At 42.1% G+C, this 22175-nt stretch overlaps 1 protein-coding gene across 2 annotated transcripts in view; it reads right to left on the reverse strand.

Annotated features, from left to right (window-relative positions):
• Nucleotides 1–21044, reverse strand: part of svild (supervillin d) — a 114012-nt gene extending 92968 nt beyond the window's left edge. For both annotated transcript variants that reach the window (XM_060939781.1, XM_060939778.1), the window contains exon 1: nt 20642–21044. The gene's annotated coding sequence lies outside the window, so the exon portion shown is untranslated. The remainder of the gene's footprint in view (nt 1–20641) is intronic.
• Nucleotides 21045–22175: the final 1131 nt, after the last annotated feature.

Here is a 22175-nt window from a genome sequence, read left to right on the forward strand (position 1 = left end):
CGGTCGTGAAAACTCCGTCCGGTAAGCCATAAGGGTCACTAATCTGTATATCGTTTATTTTAGACATATATCTAGTTATCTGTTCCTTAGAAAAATGAGCTGTGTAGTCCGTCGGTTGAAATTTATCCATTCTGTACACGAGTGCAGCAGTATTCAGCTGTGTTTTTTACCGACAAGATGGCGGCTGTGTACTTTCCGGTCACGTGACTGCAAGATCTCTATTCTGTCTCAAAACAGACAAAAGCACTGCTCAGCACATCAAAACGATCACATCTTGTTCGTATGATATTGCTCTTATGGGTCATAAAAAACTGCCATGCACAATAAAAATTTGAAAGTTTCAGATGGCCTTGCAGTCAGCATCTTTAAATTATCCTAATTTGGTTAGGTTTTTGGTATCATTTCATTTAAAGCATTTGTGGAACTCAGTTGACACGGAGTAATGACTTGGAGTCATTGTTCCTCTGTCAGCTCTGAAGAATATGCTTTTCTTTTCTGAATAATATTCTGAAGCCTTCACTTTATAAGTACTTTTCATTTGATGGATCACTCCTTGGACAGTAATGGAAAAAGATTTTTTTTTTTTTAATGAGGTATTAATGCCAAGCTCATCTCCGCCTCAGGCATTCTGAGGATATTGAATGCTTTTGAACACTGTGATGTGAAGAGTGTGCTTTTCTGAGCAGGATACAGTGACTGAATTGGAAAAGTTAAAGAGTTTTGTGGCATCCTGTCTTTAAGAGCAATTCAAAAGTTTTATCTGACAAAATCATTGGTGAGTAAATGAGATGTCAGAATGCATTTGCACATGGACAACAGGCGAATTCTTATATTTCAAGCATGTCTACATTCTACAATTATCTGGCTCTCTTGAATTTTTCACTGCACAAAGTGCCACAGCGCAATGGCAGGACATCATTTTTGTTTGGTAACAGAGAACATGACTTGATACATTATCAACTAGAAGGGTATTCAGAGAGCACAGGCCTCCATCAAGGACAACAATTGACTTCTGTGATATGCAAATCTGCAATCACAACTGCTTTAAATATCTGGATATATTTCCACAATTATTAGAATTATGTGCCTATATGTGCATCCCAGAGGATTACTGGTACATGTTAATGTGGAATGTGATATGGAGTCATCGTACACTACAACCCCGCTATAACGAACTCCTTGGGGGACGTCTGTAGGTATCATGCCGCCATTTTGTCTCTAAGAACTACAACTCCCAGTCCTCTTCCGCGTGACCTACGTCACGCGTGGGCGGGATCATCTACGTCAGTCCGCCATGCGCGCATAAGTCCAGGCGGAAGCTCCGCTCTTTGTCTCTCGTGTCCGGATTCCAAGGAATCTAGACGCACAAAAGAGATGCTCTCAAACCCGAAAACACTTCCTTCTTGCAAGATTCACCATCCAGCACGTTCTGTGCTTAACCACTGGCCAAGGTAAACTATAGAATAGCACGATCTTTAAACTCAACCTGAGTTACAACCGGTTTATTCGTATTAGAAGTGACGTCACGACTGCAGCTCAAACGCAGTTTTAATTTGTAATTAGGAGCGACCAGAATTCCTCCTGATTGAAGTTCTGTGCACATTAATCAGAGACTTTCCTTTCATCACGAACGACGCGTCGGATCAAGAGAAGTTTTCTGTCCACGGAATCGACTCACGGAATCGACTCGCATGCTTCATGAACATCAAAGCTCTGCAACGGCGAACATCTTCTCAGAACTTTGCTAGAGGCAAGATATTGAGTAAAATATATTTGGGCATAATAATTAAGCTAGTTTTAGGAAGTTGCTTTATTGAAAGTGTGAATTTAAACCCAGGTTTATTCATTACACTATTAGACACGCAGCGTGTCGAATTGAATTGTTCTGTTTGTTTAATCTCATTTGTTTTAACAGGCTCTGCATGTCTCTCTCTCTTTCTCTTATTCTTCTTACTAACATAATTCTCTTAACACGCATTTTGATCTTATTAAGAGTTCAGGAGTTTGGTAATGTTATGAGTGTGGAATCCTTTTGTTATTGAGAAAACACGTGCTCAACAGGCCTGACCAGGCCTGATACACTTTAGATAGCTTCCCTTTTGTCTTAGCTTAGCAACACGAAGCTAATCTGGGCCTACCTCGTGCTCAAACACATTTTGGTTAGCTATGGACCCTTTTCACGTGACGTCACGACAAACGCGGCCGCCATTTTGGACATGTACTACCAGTAGTTTACCACAGCCAGCATTGAGGAACGGCAGCAAAGAAAGTGTTTATTTTCAGCAAGACTTCCATCATGCCACTATATTGTTGTGCACCTGGATGTAGTAACCATCAACAAACAAGGCAAGGGTTATCATTTTATCGGATCCCGACGGAGAAGATGGATAGCGGCCATTAACAGATTGGCAGCCCTCGGCATACCAGCGCTTGTGTAGTGACCACTTTGTTGGAGGTAAGACGAATAAAATTAGCCAGAAAAGGCATTACATTGCTGTTAACATTCTGTGGCGGCGAGTGTGTAACCAAATAGGCTAAAATAACCCATTGTAACCTCTGTGTTCTTCTGTAGTAGCTATTAGCTAATGACATTAGCTAGCGTTGTGTTCCTTTGCTGTTGGTAGACTGTAGGACAGATCAGAGGCAGTGTTCTACAAACAGCGCTTAATTTGAGGGGGAGCAAGCCGGAGCGCACTCCGGAACCTCGGGCGTTGGCTCCGGCAGCTATTTACACTGGATCCAGTGATCCGACACCTCTCTTGACTATGTAACAAAAAAAAAACGATTGTCTTTAGGCTTGCCATCCTTCCACTTGCGAGTGGTAAGTGATCTGCGCTGGGATCACACACACAGCGGCTCAGTCCCGAATCGTGGCTCGTGCACTTCACTCGCGCGCTGTGTGAGCTGCGCAGGGCCGGAGTGCGCACCCTCCAGAGGGCACTCGCTGTTCAGGGCGGAGTGATTTGGAGCACAGGATGCCTGCGGAGCCGAGCGTATCCGTGTATTGGTGTTGCTGTGTGCAGACGAATCGTGTATTGGTGTTGCTGTGTGCACACTAGTCGCTTTTAAAAACGTTAATCTGATGATCCGCTGATACGGTCTAATGTAAACATGGGCTAAGTGTTCAAAACAAGAGGAACATGTATTTGTCTCTTAAATCCAGGCCGTTCCCTGTAACCTGTAACACTGGGTTGGAGAAAGTAATGGCAAATAGCCAGTGCACAAACCATAGAAGGTAAACTGTACACAGCGCCAGGGCAGTGTGATGGTATGTCTACTTTTAGATTGTGTTAGCTTATCAATGAACACACTCGTCACTCGACGAGTTTCATGTCTTTACGACGGATACTTAAATGTGTGTTAGGTATTATTGTTGCAGTCTAAGCAGTCATTGTAGCAGCTAGATGAGCGAGAACCGAAAGGGTTTGTGCCATAAACCGTTATTTCTGTACGGCGTTGCTAATGTGTCGTTACTGTTCTTATTTCTCCCTCTGCTCGCCCTGTAAATGCCCTACGTCGCTGGATAGCGAAGGTATTTTCTGCATCTCGCTCCTTTTTCTTGTATGTTCTCCGTTTGTCGCCTTCCTCGCATTCAAACCAATTCGAGCCGAAGTCCGCTACATGTCCAAAATGGTGGTCGCGTTTACGAAGGTCACGTGACTGAAAAGGGTCTATACAGAACTAGCGTTTTGTCTAAACACATGGTCAAGCCCCTCCTCCACACTCAACATACCAAAACATCAGATAAGAACATTCCAAATTTCATAGCTCCCTCATACACACACACCTTGGCTCAGGCCTAGGGGCCTAACACACACACACACACACACACACACACACACACACACACATATATATATATATATATATATATATATATATATATATATATATATATATATATATATACCTCACTGCTTGTATATATTGATTTATTATTTTTATCTTTGTATAATAAATTCGTTTATTATCAAAGCTGTGGGCGGCACGGTGGTGTAGTGGTTAGCGCTGTCGCCTCACAGCAAGAAGGTCCTGGGTTCGAGCCCCGGGGCCGGCGAGGGCCTTTCTGTGTGGAGTTTGCATGTTGTCCGCGTGGGTTTCCTCCGGGTGCTCCGGTTTCCCCCACAGTCCAAAGACATGCAGGTTAGGTTAACCGGTGACTCTAAATTGACCGTAGGTGTGAATGTGAGTGTGAATGGTTGTCTGTGTCTCTGTGTCAGCCCTGTGATGACCTGGCGACTTCTCCAGGGTGTACCCCGCCTTTCGCCCGTAGTCAGCTGGGATAGGCTCCAGCTTGCCTGCGACCCTGTAGAAGGATAAAGCGGCTAGAGATAATGAGATGAGATCAAAGCTGTGTATTCATCTGGTTGGTGTGAACAATATCTGAAGTCCCCAATCGCAAAGAATTCAAAAAGGTGCAGATTTATGTAATATAGTAAGTGATCAATAATAATTAGGAAATATACCATAATCTAGCTGTTTGGTAATTTATCCAGGATTAATGGTATGATTCACTAAATGATTCATTGAACGATTCACTAAATGATTCATTGAACGATTCACTAATTCACTGAATGATTCACTTCAAATGAGACTGATTCTATGGTATGATTCAATTCAAATGAGTCAAAGTAAACGATTCAATGGGATTGATTCATTTTAATTATTAACCTTCAAATTTAATGAGACTGATTTAATGAGATTGATCACTTAATTTCAATAATTAACTGATTGCACCAACAACGTCCAAACAGTTTCTTATACCCGAAATGTTCATGATTCTGAAATAGACCCACTTGTCACACCAAACACTCACGTTATATGTGAAATTTTAGGAACATTCTCCTCATCATGAATTTCTCCTTCTTAGTCACTATTGCAGTTCATTGACTTAGTTAAAGGATCATGAACGGAGGCGATGATTTCTTTGTCTGTTATGGAAATGATAGAGGTTACCGGTCATTGTCAATGTCCACCCACTGACACGCTATGTTTTCTAAGGCTACATCCACACGACAACGGCAACGAGATTTGTTTTTTAAATATCGTGTCCACATGGGCAACGGATCAGTAAAATATCAGGTTCATATGGCAACGCAACGCTTGCTGAAAACGATGCAATACACATGCCACACCACTACGTGCGCTGTAAGACGGTCCCATCGGAGACACCAGAACAATAGAAGTAGACGCATGCGCATAACTACGCATGCGCACAGTGACTATCCCTGTCACTGTCACACGCACACACTTTCTCACTCCCTATCCTATGGATATAGTCCCTTTAAATCACGTGCTCGTTTTTTGAATGGAGACGCGGAAAGAGGAATGAACGGGGGTAGATGGAAGCCGGTACGCCAACATTCTGATATCCTCCAGAATTCTTTAATGGTCTGGAATAAACATCTGAAGAGGTGAGATCGCTCCTTTTTTTTCCCTATTTTTGCTGCCGGGATTGACTCTGCCCTAAGGGCTATTCTCTCTCTCTTTCTCTCACTTTGCACCATTACACAATAAATATTCACAGTGAAAATATTTTGTAAGCGCATTTCATGAACCAAGTTATAGGATTTGTTGACAACTCGCATCAAGTTCGTTACACTTCTACCCGGCGTGAAGCACATGTGGTTGTGACATCATCGTAAACAAATCTGTTCTACTCATCCAGACGACTTTGCAACGGCTCCGTTGACAGATTTTTTCACTCTGGAACCCGTTCTCAAAAGATTTCGTTTTGGGGCACCCAAAACGCCGGTGCCGTGTGGACGCCAGGCCGAAACGATAAACAATTTTATCAGATTCACCTGAATCCGTTGCCGTGTGGACAGGGCCTAAATCTTCACCATTCATTTCAGTCAGTACGTTTACATGCACATCCAAATCGAGCTGCTGTCGGTAATCGAGCAAAGGGTCCCAGCAGGGGTGCCAGAGAAATCCAATCCTACATGCAACTGTGAAATCGAGCTATTGTGTAAAGTGCATTGTGCACCCGAGCCACAGGTGGCGCTACACGCCCCATCATGTTGGTACACTTCCGGTTGTCGTCATGAAGAAGCGCTATAGTGTTGCCAGATACTGCTGACGTTTTCCAGCCCAAAACATGTTCAAATCCGCCAAAATGCACTTAAAACCTCCCAATCTGGCAACACTGGCAGTTCCGTGCTCAAGCTGTTATGCTTGCTCTAACAGACTGTATGGCTACAAACTGTCCTGCGCAGACCACTGTTTTGTAAGACAACTTATTTTGCACAATTGTATATTTTTCTAAAGTCCATTTTTTGCTTACAAAATTATTATTTTTTGCTTACAATTTAACTTATGTCTTAATAAACACACAAAAAGTTCAATTGTTTTGTTTTTATTGACATTCTTCAGATGTTGGACATATATATATATATATATATATATATATATATATATATATACACACACACACAAATACAATGACTTGTTTATGTACACAGTTCACAGCTATGCAACAGCTGTACAGATGTATTTGGTGATACAGTAAGTGAGCTAAATTTTAACAGTGCAAACAATGCCACAAAAAGAAGAGATTCATGCCGTTGTCATGATGCGTTGTCATGCCGACCGAGGCTGTTGTGTTTCCCGCTTGTGGTCTCGTCACTCGTCACTTCCGGAAGGGGCAGTAAGTAGCTCGACTACTAGCTCAATAGGGTATACATGCACTAAGTAGCTCGGCAGAAATCGCATAATCTAGGTCGTGTAGCTCGATTCCGAGAAATCAAGTTCGGTTCAATTTCAGCCGAATTAAGGTGTATACATGGCATTTTGAACTTCGATTTCAGTCAAGCAACGGCAGAAATTCGATTCTCTCTATGTGCATGTAAACGCACTGAGTCATGTGTTACAAATCACTGATGATGTCATTTATGTCGTGCCACGGGGCTGGGCGGGTTTACAAAAACACCGCCAGTACACTTTGGCCAAGTTTACATTAGACCATATCTGTCTCGTTTTCTTCGCGGATGCACTGTCCGTTTACATTAAACCGCCTGGAAATGCCGGGAAACGGGAATCCGCCAGGGTCCACGTATTCAATCCAGATCGTGTCAGCTCCGGTGCTGTGTAAACATTGAGATACGCAGATACGTTGTGCTGAGCTCTAGCTGGCGTCGTCATTGGACAACGTCACTGTGACATCCACCTTCCTGATTCGCTGGCGTTGGTCATGTGACGTGACTGCTGAAAAACGGCGCGGGCTTCCTCCTTGTATCACCTGTCATTAAAGAGTATAAAAGTATGAAAATACTGCAAATACTGATGCAAATACTGCCCATTGTGTAGTTATGATTGTCTTTAGGCTTGCCATCCTTCCACTTGCAAGTAGTAAGTGATATGCGCTGGGATCACACACACAGCGGCTCAGTCCCAAATCACAGCTTGTGCACTTCACTCGCGCGCTGTGTGAGCTGCGCAGGGCCGGAGTGCGCACCCTCCAGAGGGCACTCGCTGTTCAGGGCGGAGTGATTTGGAGCGCAGGATGCCTGCGGAGCCGAGCATATCCGTGTATTGGTGTTGCTGTGTGCACGCAAATCGTGTATTGGTGTTGCTGTGTGCACACTAATTGTTTTAAAAACGTTAATCTGATGATCCGCTGATACGGTCTAATGTAAACATGGGCTTTAACTAGGCATTAACTTTAGCAGTATCAGCAGTCATTTTGTCCTTTTATTGATCCTTTGATCACCGTTCTCAATAACTGTTAATGATCAACACCTAAGCGAGGCTCATTAAGCCTTTGTTTTATAGCCTTAACACATATTGTTAACTTGACTATGGACTTGATTACTTATCGTTTGCCTCTGGTGGGAAGAGGAACACATGGCTCAGTGATTGTTTTTTGAAGACTCCGACTCATTGTCACTAAAGGTGGAGGACACACACTTCATTCGTTATATGCTAAAGTTTGTAGTAAAAGAGTTTGTTATAGCACGGTTGCAGTGTATTTCTATATTGGCTGTGGGGGTTTTTTCCCACAATTGAACTTTACTGCCATCGACTGCATTTTCAGATGTATGACATTTTTGAGCGCGGACTTGCACCAAGGCCAAATGCTGTATTTTGCAACATTAGTGATAAAGAAAATAAATTCGAGGATTCGCCCCACGACCCATGACCTGGTTCTTCCTTGGCCCATGCTATACTCTTCCACCAAGTTTCATGGAAATCGGGTCAGTCGGTTTTGCACAATCCTGCTTAAAGTCAGACAAACAAACAGACAAACAAATTGTACTGAAAACATAACATCCTTGGCGGATGTAACTATTTAGGCTAACACTAGTTTTTGGGATGGCTAGGTAGCCTAAACTGTTCTCTTTTTATGTTAAAAGGCTCCAAGACCACAGTTAACTTGTATTAGCATGTAAACTTGTGAGTCTAAGGCCCTGTCCACACAGCAACGGATTCAGGTGAATCTGATAAAATTGTTTATCGTTTCGGCCTGGCGTCCACACGGCACCAGCGTTTTGGGTGCCCCACAACTATATTTTTTGAGAACGGGTTCCAGAGTGGAAAAATCTGGCAACGGCGCCGTTGCGAAGTCGTCTGGATGAGTAGAACGGATTTGTTTACGATGACGTCACAACCACATGACTAGAACAAGCAGCACTCTCGCTGTTTTCTATGAACCACTGCATTGCATTCACTTTTGTATACAGCATTTCTTTTAAATAAACAAGTAACTGAACCATTTCTTGAATTTATTTTTTTTATTGGATAAGACTACTTTTCAAAATGTTCACATACAATATAAAAAGTTATCTAAATTATATAAAAATGCTTTTCAAAATGTTCAGACACAATAAGAATATTAAGTTATATAAAACTATGCACACTAATAAAACTAATTTGTACACACAGAAGGCACGATTTCCTCGCATAGTCACAACCATCTTCTTCTTGTTGTGTGTTTGTTCCTGACAGTGCTTCACACTGGGTAGAAGAAGGGGTTTATACGCATGCGTCTACTTCTTCTATTGTTCTGGTGTCTCTGATGGGACCGTCTTACAGCACCCCTAGAGGTGTGGCATGTGTATTGCATCGTTTTCAGCAAGCGTTGCGTTGCCATATGTACCTGATATTTTACTGATCCGTTGCCCATGTGGACGCGATTTTTTTAAATAAAATCTCGTTGCCGTTGTCGTGTGGATGTAGCCTAAGACTATGGAATAACATATAGCAAATGATTTTTCCAGCTGGTCTGTTTTTGCTGTCAAGCAAAAACAACAGTCTGTAACTGCTCAATCAAATGGACTCTTGCTGTGAAAGTAGGCGATACTTGGGAATGTCATGCCTTAAAATAAAAGCATATGGCATATTGATATCGCACATTTATTTAAGCTTATATGTTTCAGGTTTACAGTGCTAGGATGTCAGTAGCATAGCCCATACCTGCAGGTCTCACAGGTTTCATTTCAGGCTACAATTTTTGCTTTCTACATCGACTTTGTTTTTAACTACTGAAGCATGTGATTTCACTTTATGTGAAGGCAACAAACTATCATCGCTGCTGGAGTAGCACAGATACCATAAACACATTAACAAGAGGTCTTATTGCAATTAGGTTAATGCGTAAATGGAAGCGTTTCACATTAGAAGTCACATTATCAGCAAAAATGCTACTAGCATTCTGGGAAATTGGCAGTTGGCTTCATGGGAAGCTTTGGGCTAAACCACCAACACAGAAGCCATAGAATGCACAGAGATATTGCTAAACTGTGCTTATTTACACCTCAAGTGCCTCTGCATATTTCCCTTTCCCCGAAATATCTCTCTCTCTCTCTCTCTGCCTCGGCCAAATACACACAATGCACAACTTTCCACTCCAACCCACTGAATCTGGATTATCAAATCTTTTAAATGAATACCTCATTTCTCAGGGTACTCATTACAGAAAAGCCCTGATCATCATGTCAGATCAGGCAACAAGACACAAACTGCAGTGCCAGTCTACTGAAGCCTGTGTCAGCACAGCCAACGACAGTTAGAGCAATATTTGTTTCTGGATCAGTGCCTGTGCTCATTCAGCCCTTTGTCCCTTGCTTCCTGCTGGCTGTTTACTCTCTTTAGAACAAGGGTACAGCAAAAACACATGCAGTCACTAAACAAGCTACAACATATTCCATACAATGCTGTAAGCACCAAATCAACACTATAAAATCATTAAACGTTAGAGAATAATTGCTCACATTTTGGTAAGACGGGAACTTAAGCATGGTGTTGCAAAATCAGGTATTTACTCTCACACCAGGGATTTTCACAACTGCAATTCAAGACTGAGTAAACACACTGACTAACACACACTCAAAACCCCTAAAGCCTCAGATAATACAAAGAGGAAGGGTGTGGCAGCGGAAGCTCTATCAGCCCAGAGGATCAGATATACTCGGGCCATCTAGACGTTAAAATCTCTTCTGCAGTCCAGTCAGCCATGAAAAAAACATCACTGTTTTATGGTTAACCGTATCGTCAGCTTAAAGATGGCTCTTTTTATCACTAATTTACTCAAGAGTGCAACCGTATTTCTGTCAGACAGATTTCCAGTATGCTGATCTGTAATAATGGAGACTATTACAGGACAGAGAGAGTGAGATAACAAGCCTAGATTTATACTGTATTCAACTGAAATCCATAATTCAGAATTTCTGATTTCCAACTAGGAAAAATAAACAAAGAAAACGTCCCCTAAACTTGAAATTCCTTTTCGGAAAGTCAAAGAAGTCTCCTCAACCTCGGGTTCAGCATGTGATGTCAAAAATCAAAATGGATGCTAACAGCATGAAAAGTAAGCAAAGTAGCACTCCTTTACTTTTAAATGAGTTAGACTCTTTGTATATTTGCTTTAGTCAATCAAAATACAGATGTATTAGCTTCTTAAAACTGATATAACTAATTATATCCCTCATCAAAAAATTCCCGTAAAGGGATTGACAAGGATGGCTCATGTGACATACAGTGCCTTGAAAAAGTATTCATACCCCTTGAACTTTTTCACATTTTTCCACCTTACAACCACGAACTTAAAAGTTTTTTTTATTGAGATTTTATGTGATAGACCAACACAGAGTAGCACATAATTGTGAAGTGAAATGAAAATGATAAATGGTCTTCAAAATTTTAAACAAATAAAAATCTGAAAAATGTGGTGTGCATTAGTATTCAGCCCCCTGTACTCTGATACCTCTAAATACAATCCAGTGCAATCAATTGCCTTCAGAAGTCATCTAATTAGTTAATAGAGTCCTACTGTGTGTAATTTACTCTCAGCATAAATACACTTGTTCTGTGAAGGCCTCAGTGGTTTGTTAGAGAACACTGAAAAACAAACAGCATCATGAAGACCAAAGAACTCACCAGACAGGTCAGGGATAAAGTTCTGGAGAAGTTTAAAGCAGGGTTAGGTTATAAAAAAAATATCCCAAGCTCTGAACATCTCAAGAAGCACTGTTCAATCCATCATTCAAAAATAGAAAAAGTATGGCACAACTGCAAACCTACTAAGACATGGCCGTCCACCTAAACCGAGCAAGGAGCGCACTGGTCAGAGAAGCAGCCAAGAGGCCCATGATCACTCTGGAGGAGCTGCAGAAATCCACAGCTCAGGTGGGAGAATCTGTGCACAGGACAACCATAAGTCGTACACTCCACAAATCTGGCCTTTTTGGAAGAGTGGCAAGAAGAAAGCCATTGTTGAAAGACAGGCAAAAGAAGTCCCGTTTGCAGTTTGCCAGAAGCCATGTAGGGGACACAGCAAACATGTGGAAGAAGGTGCTTTGGTCAGATGAGACCAAAGTTGAACTTTTTAGCCTAAATGCAAAGCGCTATGTGTGCCGGAAAACTAACACTGCTCATCACCCTGCACACACCATCCCCACTGTGAAACATGGTGGTGGCAGCATCATGCTATGGGATGCTTTTCTTCAGCAGGGACAGGGAAGCTGGTCAGAGTTGATGGGAAGATGGATGGAGCTAAATACAGGGCAATCCTGGAAGAAAACCTGTTGGAGGCTGCAAAAGACTTGAGACTGGGAAGGAGATTCACCTTCCAGCAAGACAATGACCCTAAACATACAGCCAGAGCTACAATGGAATGGTTTAGATCAAAGAATATTCATGTGTTAGAATGGCCCAGTCAAAGTCCAGACCTAAATCCCATTGAGCATCTGTGGCAAGACTTGAAAATTGCTGTTCACAGACGCTTTCCATCCAATCTGGCTGAGCTTGAGCTACTTTGCAAAGAAGAATGGGCAAAAATTTCTGTGTCTAGATGTGCAAAGCTGGTAGAGACATACCACAAAAGACTTGCAGCTGTAATTGCAGCAAAAGGTGGCTCTACAAAGTATTGACGCAGGGGGGCTGAATACTAATGCACATCACATTTTTCAGATTTTTATTTGTTTAAAATTTTGAAGACCATTTATCATTTTCGTTTCACTTCACAATTATGTGCTACTCTGTGTTGGTCTATCACATAAAATCTCAATAAAAAACTTTTAAGTTCGTGGTTGTAAGGTGGAAAAATGTGAAAAAGTTCAAGGGGTATGAATACTTTTTCAAGGCACTTTAAAATAGTTGCACCACTGATTAAGTAATGTATCTTGTGATGTCCAAAATAAATAAAAAATGGATATGGTGTGAGTCAACCATGGTATATCTTGGATATACCATGAACTGACATCACAATTTCAAGCTATACGGCCGACTCAAGTCACAGCTGTGGCTCCGCGAGCATTTCTGTGTATGTAGATCTACGTATCATGATCATGCCTAGCGAGGCAAGCGATAGCATGGAACATTGCACATGCATAGGTCGAAGGTCACTCAGACATAAACAACAAACATAGCTGCCTCCAGTGAGTTTATGCCAAGATTCAATCTTAACACTTTTCGTTTGGAATTTTTTGACGAGGGATATAAATCAAATATACCACGCGCTGAGAGGCTCCAGTTACATCACTCATTACTGTTTTCTTGCTAGATTTTTCTTGAACATGAAGGCATCCATGTTTTCCCCCCACTTTATAGCTCGAACGTACAGAGGTCGAAAATGGCGACATTCCGAGCTCCGACTTCCCACTTCTGAGGTCAGTCGAATGCAGTATTAGTATCCTTGTGAGGAGCTTCCATAGTCATTAATGCAGCTAATTCATGCTGTGCTAGACCTAAACCTAACCCTAACCTTAACCTCAGTAACTTTTTTGTCTCTTTTAGTTTTCTTAATAAAAACTGTATAAAAAAAAGCAGTTTGCCTCATGGGGACCAGCCAAATATCCCCACAAAGTCAAAACTGTCAGATTTAGTATCTGTCACATACCCTTATCCAGAGAGATATTCCTATCCTTGTGATTCTTATCCTGTTCTCTTTGGTCAGAGTTTAAGAGCAGGTTTAGCTACTAATCCAAGCATTCCACCTCATTAGCTTTTCGTAATGGTATCAGATTCAAGTGAATTTATTCCAGGTGAAAATCTGGAACGGTCAGAACAGGACGGGAGATGAAAGGGGGTCTGTTTACACTCATTGGGTGTCCTGAGACCCAACACCATCTGAAAGCGTGGAAATTAAGTGACTATACACTAGTACAGAGAAAGACAAGGAGAAAGAAAGAGGGTGTGGTCGGAGAAAGGGAGAGGGGGTCTGAGCCAAGAATTTTAAAGACTAACATGCCTCTAGCAGTTAAAAAACATCTTAGGAGAGAGCAAGCAGCATGAAACCAGGAAAACAGCTGGAGCTACTGCAGCATTTTGTAGCCATGCACTATTTATGTAACACTACTAAGCATTAGTACAGTTTCGTAAAGACAAACTGAAATTCGAACAACACATTTTTCCAATGTCAGTTAATTTTGCTGTCCCCCCCCCAAGTCTATTTAATTCTTGTTTGGTCATTGTCTGACGAAACCTCAAAAGAGGAAGTAAACGTGGAGTAACAGCAAGTTTAATATTAAGGTCACTTCCCATATTTTTGTTCAATGAACTATAAAAAAAAAATGAGAGGGAAGTGCAGCAAAGGAAAGTTACTACGTCGCTCCAGCTGTGCTACTGCATTCCTCATTCAGTGACCAGCTGTGCAGCCAGGACATCACAGGATGTCAGCAGCTATTATAACTATGACATTAAGCACAACCCTAAGTGTTTTAACAGGTCTTATTGGAATCACTCTACTCTCTAGAATCCAAGCTCTTCATCACAGAATCCTGGCGCTGTCATGTTCGTCCTCAGCAGGACTAAATATTTACAGTGCAGGGTTTCCCAGCCAAACCACAATTACTGTCACTGGATAGAAACATACTATGGAGGAAGAAAGAGAGAGGTGGTAAGGGCAGTTATTTTCAGGTTACTGTTGCACACCATCCTTCATGTAGAAAGTAATCTTTTACTAGGACACAGCCTCCCGTTGGTCGTTGTACTGAATATAATAAATTGGCTCAAAATGTTCACCATTAAACACTTTTCACAGTAGTAGACACGTTGTACCCAATGCTGTCCCTCTCATCTGGTTAATAATGAGGTATAAGGAATAAAACATGACTGTGCATGCTGTTATAGGAAAATAATCATAGTTGATTTTCCAATAACGCGATGCCCTGCAGTATTTTATTCCTCTTGTACCACAGCAATTTGGTGCTAATGTCTTTTTTATTGTTATTATTATTCTTATTATTATTATTATTATTAAAGAAGAAGCCAAGCCAAGAAGCCTTTGTCACACGTACACTCAAGCACAGACTTAAGCACACCGTAAAATTTAACCTCTGCATTTAATCCATCTGAAGCACACACAAGTGAGCAATGAGCACACAGACACACACAAACATCACATCATACTTTTTTTTAATCTATTTATAATTGCCTTTAATGTTGTGGAACATCCCTGAAATAAGTTAGTTCTTGATATCACTTACATTATAATATCTAAACTGTCGTTCTCTCACTAGCCTCTCTATTATTCTCTCTCTTTAATTTATTAAGACAAAAAAAAAATGCAGGGCGGCACGGTGGTGTAGTGGTTAGCGCTGTCGCCTCACAGCAAGAAGGTCCGGGTTCGAGCCCCGTGGCCGGCGAGGGCCTTTCTGTGCGGAGTTTGCATGTTCTCCCTGTGTCCGCGTGGGTTTCCTCCGGGTGCTCCGGTTTCCCCCACAGTCCAAAGACATGCAGGTTAGGTTAACTGGTGACTCTAAATTGACCGTAGGTGTGAATGTGAGTGTGAATGGTTGTCTGTGTCTATGTGTCAGCCCTGTGATGACCTGGCGACTTGTCCAGGGTGTACCCCGCCTTTCGCCCGTAGTCAGCTGGGATAGGCTCCAGCTTGCCTGCAACCCTGTAGAAGGATAAAGCGGCTAGAGATAATGAGATGAGATGAAAAAAATGCAGCTTGTTATGTTACTGAGGAACCAAAAAGTAGTCCGTCCTGAAGACTTTCCCGTGTCAGAATACTTACAGTTACAGCTTTATCTCCGAGAGTTACAAAACGCTGACACTGGAAACTCCTTCCATAAATGTTAAATAAACATCTTCTCACAGAACAATCCACCACATCAATACTTACACACTTTTTAAAATGTATGCGCTTCAAGGCTCTGTGGAAACAAGAATATATTTGAACGAGGGCTTTAATACTGTAGAAACCTGTCATTTGCTTTGCTGTTGAAACTACTTCCGAAACCACCAAATAGAACAATAACAACAATATAATAAGCTATAATTTAAGCAGAAGGCGGCACGGTGGTGTAGTGGTTAGCGCTGTCGCCTCACAGCAAGAAGGTCCTGGGTTCGAGCCCCGGGGCCGGCGAGGGCCTTTCTGTGCGGAGTTTGCATGTTCTCCCCGTGTCCGCGTGGGTTTCCTCCGGGTGCTCCGGTTTCCCCCACAGTCCAAAGACATGCAGGTTAGGTTAACTGGTGACTCTAAATTGACCGTAGGTGTGAATGTGAGTGTGAATGGTTGTCTGTGTCTATGTGTCAGCCCTGTGATGACCTGGCGACTTGTCCAGGGTGTACCCCGCCTCTCGCCCGTAGTCAGCTGGGATAGGCTCCAGCTTGCCTGCGACCCTGTAGAAGGATAAAGCGGCTAGAGATAATGAGGGATGAGAATTTAAGCAGATTGCAATGCGATCCTTTGTCATTGCACTGTAAAACATTTCAAATTGGTTTAACTTGGAAATGCAAGTTCACCTGCTGCCTTGAAAATGCAAGTTAACTCAATTTGACGAAATCCTTGTTTCAACTCAGAAAGTGTCTCAATTAGTCAAGACAACTAAATAATTCAAGTCTAACCTTTGAAAACTTGCACAGATTAGTTCAAATTAAAACACTTTTCAGAGCTCATTGAGTTAAAGAGAAAAAGTAAGTGGACATAACTAAACAAGGCTGAAATGTTTTACAGTGTGCCGACTGCATTTCGATATCATTTTTTTAATTTACATTCAGGCTTTCAGTGTGAACATTACAGCACAATCAGGAATGCATATACAGTATAACACCTTGTATTTGAGTTTTACACTGATACACTGTATGCAGATTGTGTTTCCAGGTGTTTCTCGTGTCTTATCCTCTTTGAGCTGCACTGCAGCTAAATCCTCCCAGTTTGTAATGATATGATTAAACTCAAGCTGTAGACAAAAGCATTCCCTTCTGAAACCATACTATAAGCCCTGCTGCTTGTAAACATTCCAGAAGGCTTCAATAGGATGTCTCAACATCTGGAGTGAGATGAATGTCTAGCAGAAAATGCTGCACAACACTGGAGGACGAAACATATTTATAAACACAAATTGCTTGCTCTGAAAATGCCTAATTGCAGTCATGGTCCTTGTTGGATTGGGGTCTACCATTTTGGTGTATCGTTTCCCAGCAACCATTAAGCGCAGTCCGAAAACCTGTGGTTTTAGGACAATCAAATAAAACCAGGCAGAGATCAGAAAATCAGTGTAATCCAGAATGGCTGGTGTACAAACAGAAAAGTCGCAGTCACACTGAATTTTCAGCTCGCCATTTTCTCAGCCGGGGTGGAGCAAAAAACAGGTGAATATGGGCAGATCTGCTGCAGTGTGTTTTCTAAGGAACACGTTACGAAAATAACAAGGACTAAATCTCGTGTGAATAAACTAACTCACTATCAGAAGCAAACTCCTTATTCCATCTTTACTCCAAAAGGAAACTGAACTGGCCAATTGTTCTGAATAACAGTGTGTATCAGGCAACACTGGCACTGGAATAGTTTTCTAAACAGCACACACACACACACACACACACACACACACACACACACATATCTCTTTTTATTACTAGTTTGCTATTATCTGGAAAAAGCAGGCACAACCTCAGAATTATGTCATTTTTGAGCTCAGCACGTTCAAGCTACCAAGTGAGGGGGAAAAAAAAACCCACACAGATACCTCTCTGAAAGCGCGTGTTTTGTCCGCAACAAGCTGGCCAGCTAACACTAGTGATCATGAGTTTTTGATGTATTTACTTTCTCAAAACAAAGAAATGTATGTTAGAGTTATAGATTTAACCAGCTAATTATGTTGATTGATGGAAATTAAACACCACCAGGGTCCAAAACTAGCACCCACCTGTCGCTGAATGTGAGGAAAAATCTACGCTGGCGAATAAAATAAACAGTCAGTCGCTATTTGGTGGATTGCTGAAATAGGCCTGGTTCACTACGAACTTTCATCGCATAAGTTGATGGACAATTTGAATTCGTTCTATGGCCGTTGAAAAATATTTTGGCCGGTAAATTTTTCCAGTTTACCAGCCATTGGCAGATCAACCAAAAAGTTAATTTTGGACCCTGAACACTATCATAAACTCTTCTCATGTCCTTAAGTGATATTTTATTTACTATTGCTGCTGATGGTGTGATTAATGATGTTGAAATGACATCACATCATGAATTTGAAGCTCAAATCAGTTCAGTTCAATTTTATTTGTATAGGGCTTTTAACAATGGACATTGTCACAAAGCAGCTTTACAGAAATATATAAATTCCGGATATAAATTTTACATTTGTAAATTTATTAATTTAAGTTGAGGGAATCTTCCCGTCTTTGAAGCAGGAATTCTGATGGGCATTTTTTTTCTTTGGTTTTTCCTAATCTGATGTCAAAAATTTACTAGCGTGAGTCAAATGCAGTCTAAAGGGGGTGTGGCCTTCCTGCCTATCATTCCAAGTAGAGGAGGTTTGGCCTCAGTTCCTGTCGGTCCCATTAAAAGTGCTGTGGCTGCGGAGTGTCAGCTCTATTAAAGGGTGTGTGGCCTCCATGTTTGCAGGTCCCTTTGACAGAGGCTGGACCTCTCTTCCTGTCAAGATAGAGGTGTGGCCATTGAGCATGTCTGTCCAAGTGTAGATATGGTGTGTGTGTGTGTGTGTGTGTGTGTGTGTGTGTGTGTCAGTCCCATTAAAGTACAAGTGTCAACTATTCATGTCAGTTCCAGTACAGGAAGCAGTGTCTCATAGGCTATAAAGGGGGTGTGGCCTTTCTGCCAGTCAGTCCAAGTAAAAGATTCCTTAAAGCAATAGATGCATTAAATCCACTTTACAGTGCTAGCATTTTTATTAAACTCTAATTGTTTGCACAATTCTGCATCTCTGAATATTGAAAGGGCTTCTAGATGTATAATTGAAGACGCCTTTATTTGTAGAAGAAGAAGCTTTATTTGTCATATGCACACTCAAGCACAGTGAAGTTCATCCTCTGCATTTAACTCATCTGAAGCAGTGAACACACGCACACACAAGTGAGTACACACACATACCCAGAGCAGTGGGCAGCCATACTACAGCACCCGGGGAGCAGTTGGGGTTAGGTACCTTGTTCAAGGGTACTTCAGCCCACGGCCGCCCCATGTTAACCTAACCGCATGTCTTTGAACTTTGAATATCAATACCAAAATGCTCATCAGATACTCTTAGAAGGAGAGACACACACTGCTAACAAACACAGATATGAAAGAAAGTAGGCAGCTGAAAATGTCTTCCATTCCTCTGAGCCAAGAACCATCACCTTCAAGTCATGAGTGGTGCTGTTAACAAAACGAGGAACGCCCCTCTCTACCTCAGGCCACAGAGACACAACACTTCACCCAATTCAACACAATCCCTTAAGCACCAGTAACAAAGAGGCACATGTGTGCACATCTTCCATTGCATGGATCAAAATAAACAAGGTGGGTGAGAAGAACCTGGAATGTTAAACCTTTGGCATATCTGCTAGGACTTGTCTGAGCTTTTGAGGTATTTAGCAGCATGTCTAACAGACGGCAAAATGTTCTGTGCACGTGCAGTGTCCGTGCACAGTGCCAGGTACCCTTTTCAACCCTGTGTTTATGTTCTTTATCTGCCCTTCCATCACTTTCTTTGGTTTCATTGCTCACCTGAGAACATGTTTTAACTGAATGTTGTCAAAAAGCCCTACAAATAAACACTGTCAGATCACAGACCGTGGTCACATTAGAGACATGTGCATTCATGCATTATGACAGGCTTACAACACCCTTCATAAGGCACTTGAGCTTGGATTTTGTGCTCTTTTTAGAGTTGTTTATTGTAAAGAACAGGCCTGCAGGTTAAACAGTCATGCAATGTAAAAAAAAAAATCACATGTACACACACAACCCCCACCAACACCACACCCATCCACACACAACAATAGTCACAAGAATATTTTCTTCAGCGTGAAAAATATATATCAAGACTTTGGTTTGCAAAATAATGAAACTGTTCTCTGGTGCAACAGCAGCTCAGTTCCCTAATCCGGCGTCATGACTTGCTGTGTGATGTGGTGAAGTCATCCTGAGGCTTTCTGTTAGTTTTGCATTTGCTGTTGTTTTTGCAGGTGCTTTACAGAGCACTTTCCCAGAAGCTTGGAGGAGCACTGTCCAGATGTAGAACAGCGAAGGGCTTTGACATAACACTGTGTGTGCATGTCCTCATCATGCACATGGTTCCAATGAAAGTAAGAAAGACGAGGATCTTCATTAAGAGCATGGAGAACAAAACCTTCATCATATATAGTGGACTGGAAATCCTGACTTTTTTTTTTTTTTAACAAGCAACCTACCAGGAGGCGGCACGGTGGTGTAGTGGTTAGCGCTGTCGCCTCACAGCAAGAAGGTCCTGGGTTCGAGCCCCGGGGCCGGCGAGGGCCTTTCTGTGTGGAGTTTGCATGTTCTCCCCGTGTCCGCGTGGGTTTCCTCCGGGTGCTCCGGTTTCCCCCACAGTCCAAAGACACGCAGGTTAGGTTAACTGGTGACTCTAAATTGACCGTAGGTGTGAATGTGAGTGTGAATGGTTGTCTATGTGTCAGCCCTGTGATGACCTGACGACTTGTCCAGGGTGTACCCCGCCTTTCGCCCGTAGTCAGCTGGGATAGGCTCCAGCTTGCCTGCGACCCTGTAGAAGGATAAAGCGGCTAGAGATAATGAGATGAGATGAGATGAGAACCTACCAGGATGAACAGACAGAACTGAGAGATGCTGAAATGCTGAAAAAGATCCTAATCTCAAGTAAATAAGTGATCAGACGTGTCAGAGGTTAACGTTTAGCAAACATTTCTATTTGTTGTGTGTTCTCAACATATACAGCCAAAGATATGAGCAAGATCAGGTAGCACTCACCTGTGTGCTGTTTATCCCCAATCAGGCAGGAGTTCAGAGCTACTCCATTCCCTTTCAGGAGTCTTCAGTCTCTTTAAAGTTTGCAACAGTAACAGCAGTAGATCATTAGTGCATTTCTTCCTGACTGCACTATCTTATTGTCCTGAACTAAAAGTGCACCTCTCATTCAAATGCCTGGTCCTTTGTTTTGGGAAAGAGCTCATACACAGGCGAGCCCTGTCCTGGAGCTTTGTCTGGATTAAACAAGAAGTCTGTTGTGTTTTCCGGATTATTCAAAGACAAACTTCTGTCAAACACACGCATAAAGTACACTGACAGTCCGGCTACTGAGAGCAGAATGGACTGAATCTCACAGCCGTTTCGGAAAGTTGAAATCCCGCCCTCTGTTCCGCGTTCAGACTGAACACAAAACCCTCAGGCTCAGGCTCAGGCTCCATCCCAAACCACTCACTCTGGACACAAAGTGCACTGCACTGCCCACAACGCACGTCATTCATTCCATACACCATGTAGAGAACTTATATAGAGATTAGGGCGTCATTTGGGATTTGGCTTACAGTCAGTCTCATTCACTGGGTTCTTTTATTTACGGGAATAAAACTTAAACAATCCTGTTTCTTGTAGAGATTAGAAGAAGGGTTGGAAGGCACCACTTACATTCAGACAGTATTACAAACTTTATTCATTTGATTTACATTTGCATATTTATACCTAAATGTACACCATTAAAACATATAACTTTGGTGTTATTTTTATAGGCTAGAGGCTGTGTATACCTTATTTAGTTTCATTGCGGTTGGTGAGTTGTGAATAGAGTAGGTATAACTCATGTTTTCTATGAAACAGCTGAGTAATCAGCTCCAGAGTAACCTCTGGAACAGGAACAATACTCCTAATTGAAATCAAGATTGAACTGTAAAATCTCAGAAATCAGACTGTAGAATACGTCTGTCCTTATATCTTTATAATTTTGTTAGGAAAGCAGAAAGTAAAGTGGCATGTTTTCAGGAAAAAAAAACCCTCAATGTAATGATATTCGTCTGCCCTCTGCTGGTATTCTTAGGTATTACACATTTTCTAATGTCTCTCATCTCATCTCATTATCTGTAGCCGCTTTATCCTTCTACAGGGTCGCAGGCAAGCTGGAGCCTATCCCAGCTGACTACGGGTGAAAGGCGGGGTACACCCTGGACAAGTCGCCAAGTCATCACAGGGCTGACACATAGACACAGACAACCATTCACACTCACATTCACACCTACGGTCAATTTAGAGTCACCAGTTAACCTAACCTGCATGTCTTTGGACTGTGGGGGAAACCGGAGCACCCGGAGGAAACCCACACGGACACGGACACGGGGAGAACATGCAAACTCCACTGGGCTCTAACCCAGGACCTTCTTGCTGTGAGGCGACAGCGCTAACCACTACACCACCGTGCCGCCTCTGTCATGAAATCTCATCTCATCTCATTATCTCTAGCCGCTTTATCCTTCTACACGGTCGCAGGCAAGCTGGAGCCTATCCCAGCTGA

The sequence above is a fragment of the Neoarius graeffei genome, chromosome 14 (genome assembly GCF_027579695.1).
Source record: "Neoarius graeffei isolate fNeoGra1 chromosome 14, fNeoGra1.pri, whole genome shotgun sequence".
In the NCBI taxonomy this organism is placed as follows: Eukaryota; Metazoa; Chordata; class Actinopteri; order Siluriformes; family Ariidae; genus Neoarius; species Neoarius graeffei.